Genomic DNA, 21,983 nt, shown 5'->3' on the forward strand with positions numbered 1-21,983 from the left:
AGGTGGTTTCTCGTCTCCTAACCACCACAGGTGAACCCAGTCAAGGTCCATGCTTAGGACTTCCAAAGGGCTCCAATGGTCTTCGAGAATGCTACCTTGGGGAATAAGCAGCCACAACTGGCTTTTCCTCTCCTGTCCTTGAGTGCTAAAATGAGCCTCTCCTCAGTGGATTACTCTTCTGTTTTTGTTAAATCTACAGTTTCACCTCTGTGTTAATCTTAGTGGTTGGCAAAGCCCACTTGGGTTTGTTTTTCTGTTCAGGTGGTTGAAGGTATTGTTCTACCTGAGGTGTTCTTCCTTTTCCCTGACCTCCTACTTTGCAAGAATTTGCACTACACCATTTGCAGACAGTCCCTAACTTGGGATGATTTCAACTTATGATTTTTTGACTTTAAGGTAGTGTGAAAGCTATACTTGTTCAGTATAAACTACACTTCAAATTTTGAATTTTGATCTTTTCCTGGGCTAGCAATAAGCAGCACAATACTTTCTCATGATGCTGGGCAGCTGCAGCGAGCCTCAGCTCCCAGTCAGCCACGTGATCACAAGGGTAAACAACTGATACGCAGAGAACAACTTAGGAACCATACAACCATTCTGCTTTTTACTTTCAGTACAGTATTCAATAAATCACATGAGATACTCAACACTGCATTATAAAATAGGTTTTGTGTTAGATGATTTTGCCCAACTGTTGGCTAATATAAGTGTTCTGAAGACGTGTAAATTAGGCTAAGCTAAGCTCTGATGTTCAGTAGCTTAGGTGTATTAAATGAATTTTTGACTTAATGATATTTTCAATTTATGAAGGGTTTATTGGGACTTAGCCCCATCATAAGTTGAGGAAGATCTGTAGTGTCTAATTCTACAGTGTTGTTTTACTGCTGCTTCTAAGATAGCCCTTACACTCCTTCTGGCCCTACTGTCCTCCCCATCTAACTAGCCTGTGATGGTTCAAAAGACAAAAGTCATTCCTGGTGTGTCTTTGTATCCTCCACAGTGCTACACACGTAGCAGCACTCAGATTAGGCCTTCTCAGCAGGAGAGACAGAACGGTGACATGTGCTGCCAGTTACCTTGTACATCCTCTGTTCCAAGTACAGTGTAGGCATGTTACATATTATTTCTCATCCTTACACAGATCCTGCAAAGGAACTGATAATTTTACCTCATTTCTCAGTTGACTCTGACACTCAGAAAAGGTAAGTAACATGTATAGCTAGTAAGCATCAGAGTTAGGGTTTGAACCCAGGTTGAAGCCAGGATTTGAACCCATGTTCTTCCTACTACTGTATACCAACTTGCCTCTTTCTCAGAGCTCCCATAGATTCCAAATAATCACATTATAGCAGTATTACTTTGCTTGCATCTAGTTTTGTAATTTGAACTACTAACCTCCATGAATTCAAGTCCTATCTTGTTGACTTTCAATGTTAGCTCTGCTCTTCTGAGAATTAGGTGACCAACTTTCTGAGCAAAACTCCTTGTCTCTTTAGGGCCCTTGGAGCCCTATGAGAACCCCGGAGCATCAAAATATCATCAGTGAACATCCTGGTTCTGAAACCCAGGACGTACCCTGAGTCTAATAGTGCCAGGGCTATCGTAATGATGTAGGGCCTATTACTTGTCCCTTCATTTCCTTCTCTGCATTTCATCACTCCCACATTTTTAAAACAACACTTCCTATATGACATAATAATGGGAAAGCACTCTATGAGCTTTCAAGTGACAAGTAAGTGCCAGGAATATTTTATTTGCCTTGGAAAGATATAAATTCCTGGGTCTATTCAGATTCCAGTGGCTTTCAGAGAAACAGAGCACGCTGCTCTCCTTAAGAAAGGCCACCAATGGGAGTGATTTCTGGTGATGCAATGCTGATATTTTAGTACCATCCTGGAGAAGGGAAGAGGTGGGGTTTCTCTGGAGCCAGATGAACTCATAATTAGTTCTCACCCAGGCTGCTTAAGCAATTATGGTGAAACCAAATCACATTACTTTTTTTCTCCTGCTCTTGATAAAAGCCTCAGCCCTGCTCCTTCTGCCCCATAGGGCACTTGGCTGGCCATTATTTCTAACATCACAGACACTATTCTTTCCTGTTGTTTCCAGGCTACAACTGTCACTGTGTAAAATAAGAAGTGTGGGGGAAATAATGCACACCTCTTGGTCTCACTACTTCAGAGGCACCTAGCAACCCTGTCTCCAGGCAGGCAGCACGCATCTCCCTGGTAGTTTACTGCCCACTCACAGCAGAGGCGGCATGCTCTCTGCAAATAGCCTACCTCTTTGCCAGTGCCAGCTCGGTGGTGGGGTGGTGGTGTCATTTGGTGTCCTTGGGGAAATTTGGTTCTTGTTCTGGGAAGCCTAGGGCAAAGCAATGACTATTTCCCCAAAGCTGTTTGTGGAATCAGAAATTAGGTCAAGCAGTTCTGTACTTGGGGTTGCACAGTCTAAAATCAAAAGCAATGGTTTTCAACCTTAGTTTTTTCCAGTCTTTGACACATTTGACAGGTAAACCTTCCAGAATGTTCATGACATTCTTTTCAAAAGGATGTTTCCCTAGTATATTTATGCAATGAGCAACCCTCCTGGACATTTTGTCCATCCACCACTGGCCCAAAAATACTAGGCACACCAGCCATCAGTTTTCTCGATATCCATTCTCTGCCTCCAAAATCTCAGTTGGGATGAAGAGAGCCCTGCACTGGCTTACCAACCAGACACATGGACTTTTCCATTTCAGGACATTATGATAAGATGTTGAGACTTATGATTTGCTTTCTGTACTTCAGGGAGTTTTTGAAGGTGCTTTGTTTCTTTACTTCTTATATTTGATCTGCATTTTAACCCTCCCCCAGAGTAAAAGCCTTGGAGAGTGAAAGTTGCATCTCTTTAGGAGGGAAACCAAGCTTTTACGGTGGTGACCGATCATGTCAGGCTTCTAGGCATGTAAAGCTTGATTTGGGAAACTGCAAGTGCTGCTGGGTAGAGGAGTGATTCCATGATATCGGGAAGGGAATAAGTTTTAACCTCCAAGAGTTATTTCCTCACTCACTCACCAAATAATTATTGAATTCCTACTATTAGTGCCAGTCCCTCTGCTAGGAGAAAGGGAGACAAATATGATTGAAATGTCTTATTTACAAGCTCATAGTCTGGGGGATATTTTACTGAAAACGACAGTTAGGAACAGTGTCAGATTTGTTGTAATAAAAGTACTTGCAAGTTGATTTGGGATCTCAGATGGGGATAGGAGGGCTCTCTAGGGAGATGGGGGTGGGAGGGAGATAAGTTTATATCATTTAATTTTTAATAATAACTATGTTTAATAACTGGCTCACAACATCCCTGAAAATCGAACACTCAGCTCTCATGAGCTGGTGTGAACTGGCTCCAGCACATTGTGAGATAAAGGTGAAACTGGGAAGTATAGATATACCTTATAGCCATGGTAAGGAGTCTGGATTCTCCCCACAAGGCATGATAATTTGAATATTAATTAGTGTTTTTGTTTCTCTTGTTTATTTTTAAAAAATGTTTATTTATTTGGATGTGCTGGGTCTTTTTTTTTTTTTTTTTTTTAGTTGTGGCATGCAGAATCTTTTAATTATGGCATGCCAGCTCTTAGCTGCGGCATGCGGGATCTAGTTCACTGACCAGGTATCAAACCCCAGGCCCCCTGCATTGGGGGTGCAGAGTCCTAACCGCTGGACCACTGGGGAATTCCCTTGTTTTGTGTATTTTTACCTTCGTCCACCAAAGAAGGTGCCTAACTTTTATGTTTCCTTCTCTCAGAGGCTTTTGAATTGCCGGGCAGAAACCAAATATTTCTAAAGACCTAAGCTTGGCATTACCAGCTTTCATAGGATCACCTGGATGCAGTCAAGGTGAATGAAGATCAGAGTTGAGCATTATAATCTAAGACCGGAGGGCTCATTCTTGAATATTCTGTGTGAGATCCCTGTATGTTTCAAAAGATCTTTGGTGGAAGGAAGGAACCCAATAAAAAGACTGAATTTGAATTTCTCACTGACTGAGTAGGAGAGGGCTCAGCATAATGTAACTATTTTAGAGAAGTTAAGAGAAAGCATGTTTCTTGCACTCCAATGTTGTAGAGTTAAACTGATAGCCATTATAGCTGTAGATCATACATGTTTTTTAACCAGAAATATAACCCTATTGTATCTAAATTTTAGAAAATAATTATTACCCATGTAGAGGAGGAGTTGGAAAGGGGAGAACCTGATTGAAAAATGAGACCAGTTAGGTGAGATTATCTGCCATGATAAGGAGAGTAATCAGAGTAGTCTCTGGAAAGGCTCCACAACATTTCATAGGATAAATCACAAAAGGTGTGCATACAGGTTGAAGGATTTAAAATATGAGCTGTTAATGGCTCAGCGGCAAATGCAACCCTATGCCTATGTTGGTTACCACTGTCTTCTGCATGCCTAGCACAGTGCCTCATACTTAGCAGGTACTTAATAAATACTTGAAGGAATGAAAGGGCAGTAAATGAATAAGTCCAGTGAACAAGCAAGTACGTGTGTTTCCACTACATTAAAAATGAGTCTGGTCAAAGAATAACAAGGCAAGACACAGACTGGGAGAAAATCTTTGCAAAAGACACATCTAATAAAGGACTATTATTCAAAATACACAAAGAACTTTTAAAAACCAACAGTAAGAAAACTAACAACTTGATTTAAAAATTGGCAAAAGACCCGAAAGATACCTCACCAAAGAAGATATACAAATAGCAAATAAAACATATGAAAAGATGTTCTATTTTACATGTCATTAGGGAAATGTAAATTAAAACAATGATGTAAATTAAAATGTAATTTAAAACAAATGTAAATTAAAACAAACAAATAATGACATGTATTCACCACACAGTTATTGGAGTGGCCAAAATCCAGAGCACTGACAACACCAAACACTGGCAGGGATGTAGAGCAACAGGAACCCTCATTCATTACTGGTGGGAATGCAAAATGATACAGCCACATTGCAAGACAGTTGGCAGTCAAGATAAAACTAAACATTCCATTTAGTTTTATAAGATAAAACTAAACATTCCATTAGCATGTGATCTAGCAATCATACTTCTTAGTATTTATCCAAAGGAGTTGAAAACTTTTGTCCACATAAACACCTGCACACAAATGTTTATAGCAACTTTATTTATAATTGCTAAAATGTGGGAGCAACCAAGATGTCCTTTAGTAGGTGAATGGGTAAACAAACTATGGTACATCCAGACAAAGGAATATTGTTCAGCACTAAAATGAAATGAGCTATTAAGCCATGAAAAAACATGGAGGAAACGTAAATGCATATTACTAAGTGAAAGAAGCCAAACTAAGAAGGCCACATACTGTGTGATTTCATACTGTGATATTCTGAAAAAGACAAACCTATGGAGACAATAAAAAGATCAGTGGTTGCCAGGGGTTGGGGGTGGGAGAGAAGCATGAACAGGTGGAACACAGAAGACTTTTCGGTCATTGTAACTATTCTGTATTGATACTATCATGGTGAATACATGTCATTATATGTTTGTCAAAACCCATAGAATGTACAGAACCAAGAGTAAAACCTAGTGTCAAGCTATGGACTTTGCATGATAATGATATGTCAGTGTAGACTCACCAATTGTAGCAAATCTACCACTGTGGTGGGAGATGTTGATAGTGGGGGAAACTGTGTCTGTATTGAGGACAGAGTGTAATGGGAAATCTCAGTACGTTCCATTAAATTTTGCTATGAACAAAAACTCTAAAATATTCTTAAAAGGGAAAAAAAAATCATCTGGGAATTAATCTGAGGACTCATGACTCAGTACCTAAATGGTGGTTATGGAAACCAGAGCATTTCTACATTGCCTGAAGATGATATTCTGACCAGTAGACTGCACTTGCATAAAGATCAATGACCCCATCAATGAAAACAAATGCCAGTGTGGCAGGGGAAATTCAGCTCTACAGATTATTATGAGGTATGTGTTAAAGAATGGAGTATGAGAATTTGAACCAACTTAACCCAGTTTACTGTTGCACAAATGTCAGGTAATTTTAGACTCCATAAGAACTCTCCAGGAGTTAGAGGGGGTGTCAGCTCTATATTTTCATCTTACCACCTTTCTACCAGGCAGTTGTAGCAAAAGCACATTTCAGACCATATTATTCTAAGTAAACAAATATTGGGTAGCAAGCAAGCACAAAGCAATCATGCAGTCTCTGTTTACTTCTAATATTTTCGGTTTCAGCCCTGACACATTAACCAGGACCTCCATGAAAGGCTCTCTCCAAGATGAAGACAGGTGTGTTCTGATGGAGAAAGGGTCGGGCCTTTTAGTCAGATCAGATAACAAGATTGTCTACTGATGGGAGGGGCACAGGGCCATACCAACTATCCCCCTGGTATGAACTACTGGTCCAGACAGGTATTCATACTTTGTTCCTGCAAAGGTGGAGATGCACAACTTCTAACAATCATATAACTTAAACTCCACTAATTTCACCAATTAGAAATTCCTTCTTACACACTAAATAATAAAACTTTTGGTGTTGATTTTGACAAAAATACTTTTGAATGCCACCTGGCCAATTCTTAAGATGCTAATTATATTAGACCACTTCATATGCTCATTGATCCATAGAGTGTAGATTAAATTGTGCACACAGAGTTCCAAATGTTTACACACTGTGGTATTGTAAAGCAAATTGCAACAGACAATAAAACTGAAAGAAACATCAAGAAAAAGATTTTTAAAAAGATCCATCAGAATTAAACTGTTCCTCTGCTTTGCCTTGTACTAGTAACTATGACATCTCATTGCACATGTTACCAATTATTGTGCTGGAGAGAGTGGGTGTATATGGGGCTTTATAACATTTAAATGAAAACAGTTTAAAGCAATTTACTGACGGTTGATGTAGTATCATAGCACCTTTCTGAGATTCCCCATTAGCAAATATTTCCCATCAACAAAACCCTCTATGTAAGGCTTTATTTGGTATGCTTTTTTTCTTTTTTTTCTTGGTAACAAGAAGAGCCATGAGTACTATGGATCAGCAGAAAAATATCCCAGAGAGAGGTTGTCATAGGAACTGCCCAGGAGAACAGTTATGCACAGGATAAATGCACCATCCAAAGAAGAGAGGAAAGAAGTGATCTTGAACCTACCCTTTCCGTCAGTTTTGGGAGTAAAGCTCTCATGAATCTCATGTAAATTGTCCTCAGTGATAGCAGGGGTAGGTGGGATACTAGGAGACAGGGGGCTGATGATATATACGTCACAGGATTTTTGTAGAAGATTAAAAATAGATAAAATAGGCGTGAGCATGGGCACCTTACTCTTGTTTTCTCTTCTTTATGCTGCAGCATGAGCTCCAATAAAGCTTTGCCTGAAATTCTCATCTGGCCTCTTGTCAATTTCTATTGATTAAAGAGTCCAAGGGACTGGGTCAGTATCAATTACATGGGTTACTTGGTCCTGCTGGGTCAAAGCTTGTGAGCTTCGTTCCAATCAAAGTTACCCTCATGGGCATGATGTGGGTAATCCATGAAGTTCTGTTATCCTGGTCCAAGAGATTGAATGGGAATTCTCTAACTTAATTTTTTTTTTTAATACAAGAATATAATTTTTAAAACCTGTTTGCTTTGAAGTAATTGTAGATTCATAGGAAATTGCAAAGATAGTACAGAAAAGTCCCCTATACCTTTCACCCAGTGTCTGTAAATGGTTGCATCTTAAATAAATACAGTACATTATCAAAACAAAGAAATTAACAATGGTACAACATGTGTATACATCTATGTAATTGTTTTTGAATTTTATTTTATTTATTTTTTTATACAGCAGGTTCTTATCAGTTATCCATTTTACACACATCACTGTATACATGTCAATCCCACTCTCCCAATTCATCATACCACCACCCGCCACCCCCCCGCCGTTTTCCCCCCTTGGTGTCTGTACGTTTGTTCGCTACATCTGTGTCTCAATTTTTGCCCTGCAAACCAGTTCATCTGGACCATTTTTCTAGGTTCCACATATATGTGTTAATGTACAATATTTGTTTTTCTCTTTCTGACTTACTTCACTCTGTATGACGGTCACTAGATTCATCTACATCTCTACAAATGACCCAGTTTCGTTTCTTTTTATGGCTGAGTAATATTCCATTGTATATATGTACCATATCTTCTTTATCCATTCATCTGTCGATGGGCATTTAGGTTGCTTCCATGTCCTGGCTACTGTAAATAGTGCTGCAATGAACATTGGGGGTGCACGTGTCTTTTTGAATTATGGTTCTCTCAGGGTATATGCCCAGTAGTGGGATTGCTGGGTCATATGGTATTTCTATTTTTAGTTTTTTTAAGGAAACTCCATACTGTTCTCCATAGTGGCTGTATCAATGTACATTCACACCTACAGCGTGAGAGGGTTCCCTTTTCTCCACACCCTCTCCAGCATTTGTTGTTTGTAGATTTTCTGATGATGCCCATTCTAACTGGTGTGAGGTGATACCTCATTGTAGTTTTGATTTGCATTTCTCTGATAATTAGTGATGTTGAGCAGCTTTTCATGTGCTTCTTGACCATCTGTATGTCTTCTTTGAGAAATGTCTATTTAGGTCTTCTGCCCATTTTTGGATTGGGTTTTTTGTTTTTTTAATGTTGAGCTGCATGAGCTGTTTATATATGTTGGAGATTAATCCTTTGTCCGTTGATTTGTTTGCAAATATTTTCTCCCATTTTGAGGGTTGTCTTTTTGTCTTGTTTGTAGTTTCCTTTGCTGTGCAAAAGCTTTTAAGTTTATTAGGTCCCATTTGTTTATTTTTATTTCCATTACTCTAGGAGGTGGGTCAAAAAAGATCTTGCTGTGATTTATGTCAAAGAGTGTTCTTCCTATGTTTTCTTCTAAGAGTTTTATAGTGTCCAGTCTTAAATTTAGGTCTTGAATCCATTTTGAGTTTATTTTTGTATATGGTGTTAGGGAGTGTTCTAATTTCATTCTGTTGCATGTAGCTGTCCAGTTTTCCCAGCACTACTCGAAGAGACTGTCTTTTTCCATTGTATATCCTTGCCTCCTTTGTCATAGATTAGTTGACCATAGGTGCGTGGGTTTATCTCTGGGCTTTCTATCTTGTTCCATTGATCTATGTTTCTGTTTTTGTGCCAGTACCATATTGTCTTGATTACTGTAGCTTTGTAGTATAGTCTGAAGTCAGGGAGTCTGATTCCTCCCACTCCTTTTTTTTCCCTCAAGACTGCTTTGTCTATTTGGGGTCCTTTGTGTCTCCATACAAATTTTAAGATTTTTTGTTCTAGTTCCGTAAAACAAGCCATTGGTAATTTGATAGGGATTGCATTGAATCTGTAGATTGCTTTGGGTAGTATAGTCATTTTCACAGTATTCATTCTTCCAATCCAAGAACATGGTATATCTCCCCATCTGCTGCTATCATCTTTAATTTCTTTCATCAGTGTCTTATAGTTTTCTGCATACAGGTCTTTTGTCTCCCTAGGTAGGTATATTCCTAGGTATTTTATTCTTTTTGTTGCAGTGGTAAATGGGAGTGTTTCCTTAATTTCTCTTTCAGATTTTTCATCATTAGTGTATAGGAATGCAAGAGATTTCTGTGCATTAATTTTGTATCCTGCAATTTTACCAAATTCATTGATTAGCTGTAGTAGTTTTCTGGTGGCATTTTTGGGATTCTCTATGTATAGTATTATGTCATCTGCAAACAGTGACAGTTTTACTTCTTCTTTTCCAATTTGTATTACTTTTCTTTCTTTTCTTCTCTGATTGTCATGGCTAGGACTTCCAAAACTATGTTGAATAATAGTGGTGACAGTGGACATCCTTTTCTTGTTCCTGATATTAGAGGAAATGCTTTCAGTTTTTCACCATTGAGAATGATGTTTGCTGTGAGTTTGTTGTATATGGCCTTTATTATGATGAGGTAGGTTCCCTCTATGCCCACTTTCTGGAGAGTTTTTATCATAAATTGGTGTTGAATTTTGTCAAAAACCTTTTCTGCATCTATTGAGATGATCATATGGTTTTTATTCTTCAATTTGTTAATATGGTGTATCACATTGATTGATTTGTGTATATTGAAGAATCCTTGCATCCCTGGGATAAATCCCACTTGATCATGGTGTATGATCCTTTTAATATGTGGTGGATTCTGTTTGCTAGTATTTTGTTGAGGATTTTTGCATCTATGTTCATCAGTGATATTGGCCTGTAGTTTTCTTTCTTTGTGACATCCTTTTCTGGTTTTGGTATCAGGGTGATGGTGGCCTCCTAGAATGAGTTTGGGAGTGCTCCTTCCTCTGCAATTTTTTGGAAGAGTTTGAGAAGGATGGGTGTTAGCTCTTCTCTAAATGTTTGATAGAATTCACCTGTGAAGCCATCTGGTCCCAGACTTTTGTTTGTTGGAATATTTTTAATCACAGTTTCAATTTCATTACTTGTGATTTGTCTGTTCATATTTTCTATTTCTTCCTGGTTCAGTCTTGGAAGATTAACCTTTCTAAGAATTTGTCCATTTCTTCCAGGTTGTCCATTTTATTGGCATAGAGTTGCTTGTAGTAGTCTGTTAGGATGCTTTGTATTTCTGCGGTGTCTGTTGTAACTTTTCCTTTTTCATTTCTAATTTTATTGATTTGCGTCCTCTCCCTCTTTTTCTTGATGAGTCTGGCTAATGGTTTATCAATTTTGTTTGTCTTCTCAAAGAACGAACTTTTAGTTTTATTGATCTTTGCTATTATTTTCTTTGTTTCTATTTCATTTATTTATGCTCTGATCTTTATGATTTATTTCCTTCTGCTAACTTTGAGTTTTGTTTATTCTTCTTTCTCTAGTTCCTTTAGGTGTAAGTTTAGATTATTTGAGATTTTTCTTGTTTCTTGAGGTAGGCTTGTATTGCTATAAACTTCCCTCTTAGAACTGCTTTTCCTGCATCCCATAGGGTTTGGATCATCGTGTTTTCATTTTCATTTGTCTCTCGGTATTTTTTGCTTTCCTCTTTGATTTCTTCAGTGGTCTCATGGTTATTTAGTAACGTACTGTTTAGCCTCCACGTGTTTGTGTTTTCTACGTTTTTTTCCCTGTAATTGATTTCTAATCTCATAGTATTATGCTCAGAAAAGATGCTTGATATGATTTCAATTTCCTTAAATTTGCTGAGGCTTGATTTGTGACCCAAGATGTGATCTATCCTGGAGAATGTTCCGTGCGCACTTGAGAAGAAAGTGTAATCTGCTGTTTTTGGATGGAATGTCCTATAAATATCAATTACATCTATCTGGTCTATTGTGTCATTTAAAGCATATGTTTCCTTATTAATTTTCTGTTTGGATGATCTGTCCATGGGTGTAAATGATTTGTTAAAGTCCCCCACTATTATTGTGTTACTGTCAATTTCTTCTTTTATAGCTATTAGCATTGGCCTTATGTATTAAGGTGCTCCTATGTTGGGTGCATATATATTTATAATTGTTATATCTTCTTCTTGGATTGATCCCTTGAACATTATGTAGTGTCCTTCCTTGTCTCTTGTAACATTCTTTATTTTAAAGCCTATTTTATCTAATACAAGTATTGCTACTCCAGCTTTCTTCTGATTTCCATTTGCATGGAATATCTTTTCCCATCCCCTCACTTTCAGTCTGTATGTGTCCATAGGTCTAAAGTGGGTCTCTTGTAGACAGCATATATACGGGTCTTGTTTTTGTATCCATTCAGCGAGCCTGTGTCTTTTGGTTGGAACATTTAATCCATTCACGTTCAAGGTAGTTATCAATTTGTATGTTCCTATGACCATTTTCTTAATTGTTTTGGGTTTGTTTTTGTAGGTTCTTTTCTTCTGTTATGTTTCCCACTTAGAGAAGTTCCTTTAGCATTTGTTGTAGAGCTGGTTTTGTGGTGCTGAATTCTCTTAGCTTTTGCTTGTCTGTAAAGCTTTTGATTTCTCCATTGAATCTGAATAAGAACCTTGCTGGGTAGAGTAATATTGCTTGTAGGTTCTTCCCTTTCATCACTTTAAATATGTCATGCCACTCCCTTCTGGCTTGTAGAGTTTCTGCTGAGAAATCAGCTGTTAACCTTATGCGAGTTCCCTTGTATATTGTCATTTTTCCCTTGCTGCTTTCAATAATTTTTCTTTGTCTTTAATTTTTGCCAATTTGATTACTATGTGTCTCAGCATATTTCTCCTTGGGTTTATTCTGTAGGGTCTGTCTGCACTTCCTGGATTTGGGTGGCTATTTCCTTTCCCATGTTAGGGAAGTTTTTGACTATAATCTCTTCAAATATTTTCTTGGGTCCTTTCTCTCTCTCTTCTCCTTCTGGGACCCCTATAATGTGAATGTTGTTGCGTTTAATGTAGTTCCAAAGGTCTCTTAGGCTGTCTTCATATCTTTTCATTCTTTTTTCTTTATTCTGTTCTGCAGCAGTGAATTCCACCATTCTGTCTTCCAGGTCACTTATCCGTTCTTCTGCCTCAGTTATTCTGCTATTGATCCCTTTGAATGTATTTTTCATTTCAGTTATTGTATTGTTCATCTCTGTTTGTTTGTTCTTTAATTCTTCTAGGTGTTTGTTAAACATTTCTTGCATCTTCTTGATCTTTGCCTCCATTCTTTTTCTGAGGTCCTGGATCATCTTTACTATCATTATTCTGAATTTTTTTTCTGGAAGGTTGCCTATCTCCACTTCATTTAGTTGTTTTTCTGGGGTTTTATCTTGTTCCTTCATCTGGTACATAGCCCTCTGCCTTTTCATCTTGTCTCTCTTTCTGTAAATGTGTTTTTTGTTCCATAGGCTGCAGGATTGTAGTTCTTCTTGCTTCTGCCCTCCTGTCTTCTTGCTTCTTCTTCAGCTGTCTGCCCTCTGGTGGATGAGGCTTTGTAAGAGGCTTGTGCAAGTTTCCTGATGGGAGGGACTGGTGGTGGGTAGAGCTGGGTGTTGCTCTTTTGGGCAGAGCTCAGTAAAACTTTAATCTGCTTGTCTGCTGATGGGTGGGGCTGGGTTCCCTCCCTGTTGGTTGTTTGGTCTCAGTCAACCTAACACTGAAGCCTACCCAGGCGCTTTGGTGGAGCTAATGGTGGTCTCTGGGAGGGCTCATGCCAAGGAGTACTTCCCAGAACTTTTGCTGCCAATGTCCTTGTCCTCACAGTGAGACACAGCCATCCCCTGCCTCTGCAGGAGACCCTCCAACACTAGCAGGTATGTCTGGTTTGGTCTCCTATGGGGTCACTGCTCCTTCCCCTGGGTCCCAAAGTGCACACTACTTTGTGTGTGCCCTCCAAGAGTGGAGTCTCTGTTTCCCTGAGGCCTGTCGAAGTCCTGCAGTCAAATCCTGCTAGCCTTCAAATTCTGATTCTCTAGGAATTCCTCCTCCTGTTGCTGGACCCTCAGGTTGGGAAGCCTGACGTGGGGCTCAGAGCCTTCACTACAGTGGGTGGACTTCTGTGGTATAAGTGTTCTCCAGTTTGTGAGTCACCCACCCAGCAGTTATTGGATTTGATTTTATTGTGATTGTGCCCCTCCTACTATCTCATTGTGGCTTCTCCTTTGTCTTTGGATGTGGAGTATCTTTTCTGGTGAGTTCCACTCCATCTATGTAATTTTTTGATTTAAAATTTATGTAAAATATACATAACATAATATTTATCATCTTAACCATTTTTAAGTATACAGTTCAGTAGTGTTAAATACATTCACATTGTTGTGCAACTAATCTCCAAAACTATTTCATCTTGCACAACTGAAATTCTGTACCCATTAAACACTAACTCCTCATTCCTATCTCCTCTTAGCCCCTGGCAACCATCCTTGTACTTTCTGTTTCTATGAATTTTATAGGTGACATGTAGGTAGAATCATACAGTATTTGTCTTTTTTGTGACTGTTTTTAATCCACTTAGCATAATGTCCCCAACATTCATCCATGTTGTAGCATATATAGAGTTTATTTCCTTTGTAAGTCTGAATAATATTCCATTGTATGTATATCCTCCATTTTGTTTAATCTGTTCATCTGCTGATGAACACTTGGGTTGCTTCCACCTTTTGGTTATTGTGAATAATGCTGCTATGAACATGAGGGTTCAAATGCCTCTTTGAGACCCTGATTTTAATTATTTTGGGTATTTTTAAGGACTTAATTGTGTCCCCCCCAAAAGAAAAAAATAAAATAAAAAAGATAAAATATGTAAAACATCTAGTGTATATAGTCCCTGACAATATTAATGCTAAATAATAATAATTTTTACTATCTCATGTATTCCTAACTAGAGCCATCTGAGGAAGACACAGTCAAATTTTTCAGATGAGAAAATGAGGTACAGAGAAGTTGAATTGTTCAAGGTCACATGGTACCTGGTGCAGCTGGGACTCAAATGCAAGGTTGTCTGACTCTAAGGCCCTTAATGTCTCTGCTGGACTGAACTAGTAGGCAGTTAATACCTGGTAATTATAAAAATGATTCTTTGGTGATGGAATAATAGTGGGAGTTTCAATTGCCATGAGATACACATGGTTAAAGGTCACAGCATTGCTTGATTTTGTTTTTTCATTGGGTTTATTTTTCCACATCCTACAGGATGACAACCACTTTGTTTCATTCTCCTCTCCTTACTCCCCAGTACAGAGCTCTAGGTTGCCCCAACCAATCCATGCCCTCCTACAGAGCTTTAAAAAAACCAGGAATCTCCTCTCTTTCTCCCTCCCCCCCACCCCGACTTTATTCAGGGGGACTATCACAAAAGGTATAGGAACCATTACAATGGGGTTTTGTAGTAAGGGGAGAGAGATTTGGCTTGACTCCGAATGTAAGTAAAAATGGGAATTTGTAGCCAAGAAGCAGGGTGGGGAATCAGTGGGTAGAAATTTATCAAGAGGAAATATCATACTTAAGGGAGAATTCTAAACTGACCTATCAGGATTCTTGCTGAAGGCAAGCCAGGGTGATTAGTTATCACCTGGAAAGTAGATGATGAAGACCTCAAACAGATACTGCAGGTGATCAGATGTTGAGGATGGGGAATTCTAGTTAAACTGATGTAGCAGGATTCTTGCTAGAACTGTACTCTACAAGGAAGGACATAGAAGCCCAAGGTCAGGCCTAGTGAAAAAGCAGACTCAGACGAGACTGACCAGGGAGTGGGCATGGTGGCAGAGTAGGAAGACTCTGAGCTCACCTCCTCCCATGGACATTCCAAAATTACAACTATTGATATATACAGAGCAACTATTGATGAGAATGACCTGAAGACTAGCAGAAAAGATCATCCGCAATTAAAGATATAAAGAAGGAACCACAACAAGATGGGGAGGAGGGGCAGAGGCGTGGTATAGCCAGGACCCCCACCCCCAGGTAAGCGACCTATTAGCAGGAGGATAACTATAATTGCAGAGGTTCTCCCCAAGGAGCAAGGGGTCTGAGACCCACATCGGGGTCCTCAGTCCAGGGGTCCTGCACTGGGAAGATGAGCCCCCAGAACATTTGGCTTTGAAGGCCAGTGGGGCTTACTTTCAGGAGATCCACAGGGCTGTGGAAAATAGAGACTCCACTCGTAAAGGGCACAGACAAAATCTCACATACTCCAAGAGCCAGGGTAGAAGCAGAAGTCTGAAAGCAACATGAGTCAGACTCACTTTCTGATCTTGGAGAGCCTCCTGGAGAAGAGGGGGAGGCAATTTGGACGCCCTCTGGGGACATAGATGCTGGCAGCAGGATTTGGGGGGCTTGTTCTACCACGAGGACACTGGTGCTGGCAAACAGCATTTTGGAATTCTCCCTCTAGCTTATTAGTGCCAAGACCCAGCCCTGCCCACCAGCCAGTTTGCACCAGTCTTGGGACACCCCAGGTCAAGCAACTAGCTGGCTTGGGGACACAGCCCCACACACCAGCAGGCTGGCTGCCTTTGGATCCCTGAGGCCCTAGCCACCGTGAGACCTGGTCCTGTGCACCAGACATCCCAGGACCCATCCTCATCCACCAGGGGGTGAGCACCAGCCCTGGGACCCTACCCCTGGGCCCTAGCCCCACCCACTAGCAAGCTGACATCAGTTTCAGGACACCTTGTGTCCCTCAGCCAGCTGCCCCAGGATCTGGCCCTACTCACCATTAGGCTGACACCAGCTCCAGGACTCCCAGCCCTGCAGCTAGCTATGCTAAGCCCTGCCTTTGCCCACTAGTGAACCAGAACTAGCGCTGGGACACCCCACCCCCCACTGCCAATGCCCCGTGCTCTGCAGCTAGCCATCTTGTGACCAAGGCCCATCCACCAACAGAACGACAGGCTCCGCACAAGGTAGGACCTGGCAACCAACCTGGTTGGGGTCCAGCCCCACCTAACAGCACACCCATAGTAATCAGCTCACCACAACAGAAGGACCCATGCAGCCCACATAGAGGGCACCCCTAGAGCATATGGCTCTGGTGAGCAGAGGGGATTGCATTCCTGGGATGCATAGGACATCTCCTACCTAAGGCTACTTCTCCAGGATCAGGAAACATAATCAACCTACTAAGTACACAGAAATAGAAATGGCAAGTTAGCACAAAATGAGAAGACGGAGGAGTATGTTGCAAATGAAACAACAAGATAAAAGCCCAGAGAAACTAGATGAAGTAGAGGTAGGCAATCTACCTGATCAAGGTAATGATCCTAAAGATGCTCAATCAACTCAGGAGAAGAATGGATGAACACAGTGAGAAGTTTACCAAAGAGTTAGAAGATGTAAAGAAGAATCAAACAGAGCTGACGGATACAACAACTGAAATAAAAAATATACTAGAAGGAATCAATAGTAATTTAAATGATACAGAACAGATCAGTGCACTGGAAGACAGAGTAGTGGAAATCACTGAAGCTGAGCAGAAAAGAGGATAAAAAGAAATGAGGACAGTTTAAGAGACTTCTGGGACCACATGAAGCATATTAACATTCACATTAAAGGAGTCCCAGAAGGAGAAAAGAGAGATAAAGGGGCAGAGAACATATTTGAAGACATAAAGGCTGAAAACTTTCCTAACTTGGAAAAGGAAACAGACATCCAGGTCCAGGAAGAACAGAAAGTCCCAAACAGGATCGACCCAAAGAGGATCACACCAAGACACATTGTAATTAAAATGAAAAAAATAAAGATAAAGAGAGAATTAGATGAGAAGGGAGTGGCAAAATATATTTAAAGTGATGAAAAGGAATACCTACAACCAAGAATATTCTACCCAGCAAGGATATCATTCATATTTGAAGGAGAGAGCAAAAGTTTTACAGAAAAGCAAAAGCTAGGAGTTTAGCACCACCAAACTAGCTTTACAAGAAACCTAAAGGGACTTCTCTAAGTGGAAAAGAAAAGGCCATAACTAAAAATCTGAAAATTATAAAAGGAAAAATTTCATAGGTAAAGGCAGATACACAGTAAAAGTAATAGGTCAGACACTTATAAAACTAGTAGAAGGTTAAAAGACAATACTAATAAAATATTCACAATAAATAGTTGAGGGATACACAAAACAAAAAGATGTAAAACATTATGTCAAAAACAGTAAACATAGAGTTGGGGAGTAAAAATGCAGGGTTCTTAAAATGTGTTTGAACTTAAGAGATCAGTAACTTAAAATAATCATATATAATATGTAAATAGTGTTATATATAAACCTCATGGTAACCACAAACCAAAAATCTATAATGGATACACACAAAAAAGAAAGAAATCCAAACATAACACTAAAGATAATCATCGAATCACAAGAGAAGAGAGCAAAAAAAAAGAAGAAAGGAGTAAAAAAAGGACTGAGACACAGAAAGATAAATATGGCATGATTTCACTTGGACGTGGAATCTAAAAAGCAAAACAAATGAACAAATATAACTGACAGAAACAGAGTCATAGATGTAGAGAATAAACAGATGGTTGCCAGAGGGGATGGGGGCAGGGAAAGGAGAGAAATAGGTGTGGGAAATTCAGAGGTACAAACTTTCAGTTACAAAATAAATGAGTCACAGGTATGAAATGTACAGTGTGGGGAATATAGTCAATAATTATGTAATATCTTTGTACGATGACAGACGGTAACTAGACTTATCATGGTGACCATTTTAATATGTATAGAAATATCAAATCACTATGTTGTGTATAAGGAACTAACATAGTGCTGTAGGTCAATTGTACTTCAAACCAACCAACCATTCAAACAAACAAACTCATAGAAAAGGAGATCAGATTTGTGGTTACCAAAGTCGGTGGGTGGGGAGAGGGGGAATTGGAAAAAGCAGTCATAAGGTCAGACTTTCAGTTATAAGACAAGTAAGTACTAGGGATGTATCAATGTACAATATGATATATATAACAAACGCTGCCGTACATTAGATATGAAAGTTAAGATAGTAAATCCTGAGAGTTCTCATCACAAAGAAAACAATTTTTTTCTATTTCTTTAATTTTGCATCTATATGAGATGATGGATGTTCACTAAACTTAGTGTGGTCATCGTTTATTGATGTGTGTAAGTCAAATGATTATGCTTATACCTCAGACTTATACAGTACTGCATGTCAATTATGTGTCAATAAAACTGGGAGAAAAAACTGCTAATACCTAAGAATTAGTCATTAAACAATATAAAACCAGTCATTTATAGAAATACTCTCATGCATAATAAAAGTATATAAATTTTTTTATTTGATTAGAGAATGATATTGTAACTGACTATATCTTATTGGGTTACCTTATCGAAAATTTTTGTTTAAAAACTAAAAAATCAAAATAAATAAATAAATAAGGGGAAAACAAAAAACCAGCCTGACCAAAGTTTGGTCAAGGAGAGAATCTTTGTCGAGTCCTAATCTCCCAGTGCCTTAGAATATGACTATATTTGGAGATAAGGCCCTTAAGGAGGGGATTAAGGTAAAATGAGGTCATATGGGTGGACTGTAATCCAATATGACTGATGTCCTTATCGGAAGAGGAGGTTAAGACACAGACACACACACAGAAGGAAGACCACGTAAAGATATCAGAGGAAGACAACCATCTATATAAGCCAAGGAAAGAGGCCTTTAGAAGAAACCAACTCTGCCAACACCTTGATCTTAGACTTCTAGACTCCAAAACTGTGAGGAAATAAATTCCTGTTGCTTAAGCCATCCAGTGATACTTTTAAAAAAAAATATTTATTTATTTATTTATTTATTTATTTATTTATTTATTTATTTATTTATTTATTTATTTATTTTGGCCGCATCGTGTCCTAGTCGCGGTACACGGGATCTTCATTGTGGCATGCGGACTTCTTAGTTGTGGCATGTGGACATCTTATTTGCGGCATGTGGACTCTTAGTTGTGTCATGCGGGATCTAGTTCCCTGACCAGGGATTAAACCCGGGCCCCCTGCATTGGGAGTGTGGAGTCTTACCCACTGGACCACCAGGGAAGTCCCTATCAGTGCTACTTTGTTATAGCAGCCCTAGCAAACTAATATACCCTACAGTAGTGTGAGCACCAAAAGTTTATTCCAACCCATGTCACCTTTTCCTCCTGGCATCTCCACTCTCGTCATTCTGTGGCTGTGTCCATTTCATTGTTGTTAAACACCAGGTGTGGAATGTGAACCCACTATATAAGATGGCACAGGTCCACTTTGGAAATGGCCCTGGGGAAGCTAAGTCTAGGAACATTAGTCAAGGTACCTGCTTTCCCTTCTGTTCTTGTGCGTGCCTCCCACTGGCCCAGTCTCTCCCAGGGAATGGTACATTACTAAGAGCTAACCAAAACTTTGTTCGTATCAAGATGTAAGTTCTTACAGGACTGCACTACCATGAACTTTTTATATGTCTGTTTACAACTCCCACACCACCTCCAGCTAATTTCTGAATCCATAGACACTGAAATTGTGCCTATGAATTATTCGTTTCTATACACCCAGGACCTACTACAATTCTGGGTTCAAAGAAGACACTAATTTATGTTTGAAATTCTTGAGTGGATATATCTCTATCTATCTATCTATCTATATGTAGTTTAAAAATTTTTCTTCCTTGTTTACTTCTGAGGAGGGGATTTTATAATACAGACTCAAGTGAAAGAAATGTTAAGCACATTAAACATATAAGGAAAAGGGTTTATCTTTATTTTACATGCTCTAATCAGAAGTTGTTGAAATGCCTAAGACTCTTCCTTTTTTTTTTTTTTAACATCTTTATTGGAGTATAATTGCTTTACAATGGTATGTTAGCTTCAGCTTCACAACAAAATGAATCAGTTATATACATACATATATTCCCATATCTCTTCCCGCTTGCGTCTCCCTCCCTCCCACCCTCCCTATCCCACCCCTCCAGGCGGTCACAAAGCACCGAGCTGATCTCCCTGTGCTATGCGGCTGCTTCCCACTAGCTATTTACCTTACGTTTGGTAGTGTATATATGTCCATGCCTCTTTATCGCTTTGTCACCGTTTACCCTTCCCCCTCCCCATAACCTCAAGTCCATTCTCTAGTAAGTCTGTGTCTTTATTCCTGTTTCACCCCTAGGTTTTTCATGACATTTTTTTTTTTAATTCCATATATATGTGTTAGCATACGGTATTTGTCTCTCTCTTTCTGACTTACTTCACTCTGTATGACAGACTCTAGGTCTATCCACCACATTATAAGTAGCTCAATTTCGTCTCTTTTTATGGCTGAGTAATATTCCATTGTATATATGTGCCACATCTTCTTTATCCATTCATCTGATGATGGACACTTAGGTTGTTTCCATCTCCGGGCTATTGTAAATAGAGCTGCAATGAACATTTTGGTACATGACTCTTTTTGAATTATGGTTTTCTCAGGGTATATGCCCAGTAGTGGGATTGCTGGGTCATATGGTAGTTCTATTTGTAGCTTTTTAAGGAACCTCCATACTGTTCTCCACAGTGGCTGTATCAATTTACATTCCCACCAACAGTGTAAGAGGGTTCCCTTTTCTCCACACCCTCTCCAGCATTTATTGTTTCTAGATTTTTTGATGATGGCCATTCTGACTGGTGTGAGATGATATCTCATTGTAGTTTTGATTTGCATTTCTCTCATGATTAGTGATGTTGAGCATTCTTTCATGTGTTTGTTGGCACTCTGTATATCTTCTTTGGAGAAATGTCTATTTAGGTCTTCTGCCCATTTTTGGATTGGGTTGTTTGTTTTTTTGTTATTAAGCTGCATGAGCTGCTTATAAATTTTGGAGATCAATCCTTTGTCAGTTGCTTCATTTGCAAATATTTTCTCCCATTCTGAGGGTTGTCTTTTGGTCTTCTTTATGGTTTCCTTTGCTGTGCAAAAGCTTTGAAGTTTCATTAGGTCCCATTTGTTTACTCTTGTTTTTATTTCCATTTCTCTAGGAGGTGGGTCAAAAAGGACCTTGCTGTGATTTATGTCATAGAGTGTTCTGCCTATGTTTTCCTCTAAGAGTTTGATAGTTTCTGGCCTTACATTTAGGTCTTTAATCCATTTTGAGCTTATTTTTGTGTATGGTGTTAGGGAGTGATCTAATTTCATACCTTTACATGTAGCTGTCCAGTTTTCCCAGCATCACTTATTGAATAGGCTGTCCTTTCTCCACTGTACATTTCTGCCTCCTTTGTCAAAGATAAGGTGACCATATGTGCGTGGGTTTATCTCTGGGCTTTCTATCCTCTTCCATTGATCTATCTTTCTGTTTTTGTGCCAGTACCATACCGTCTTGATAACTGTAGCTTTGTAGTATAGTCTGAAGTCTGGGAGCCTGATTCCTCCAGTTCCTTCTTTCGTTCTCAAAATTGCTTTGGCTATTTGGGGTCTTTTGTGTTTCCATACAAATTGCAAAATTTTTTGTTCTAGTTCTGTGAAAAATGCCAGTGGTAGTTTGATAGGGATTGCATTGAATCTATAGATTGCTTTCGGTAGTAGAGTCATTTTCACAA

This window comes from Lagenorhynchus albirostris, chromosome 5 (genome assembly GCF_949774975.1).
Source record: "Lagenorhynchus albirostris chromosome 5, mLagAlb1.1, whole genome shotgun sequence".
Taxonomy (NCBI): Eukaryota; Metazoa; Chordata; class Mammalia; order Artiodactyla; family Delphinidae; genus Lagenorhynchus; species Lagenorhynchus albirostris.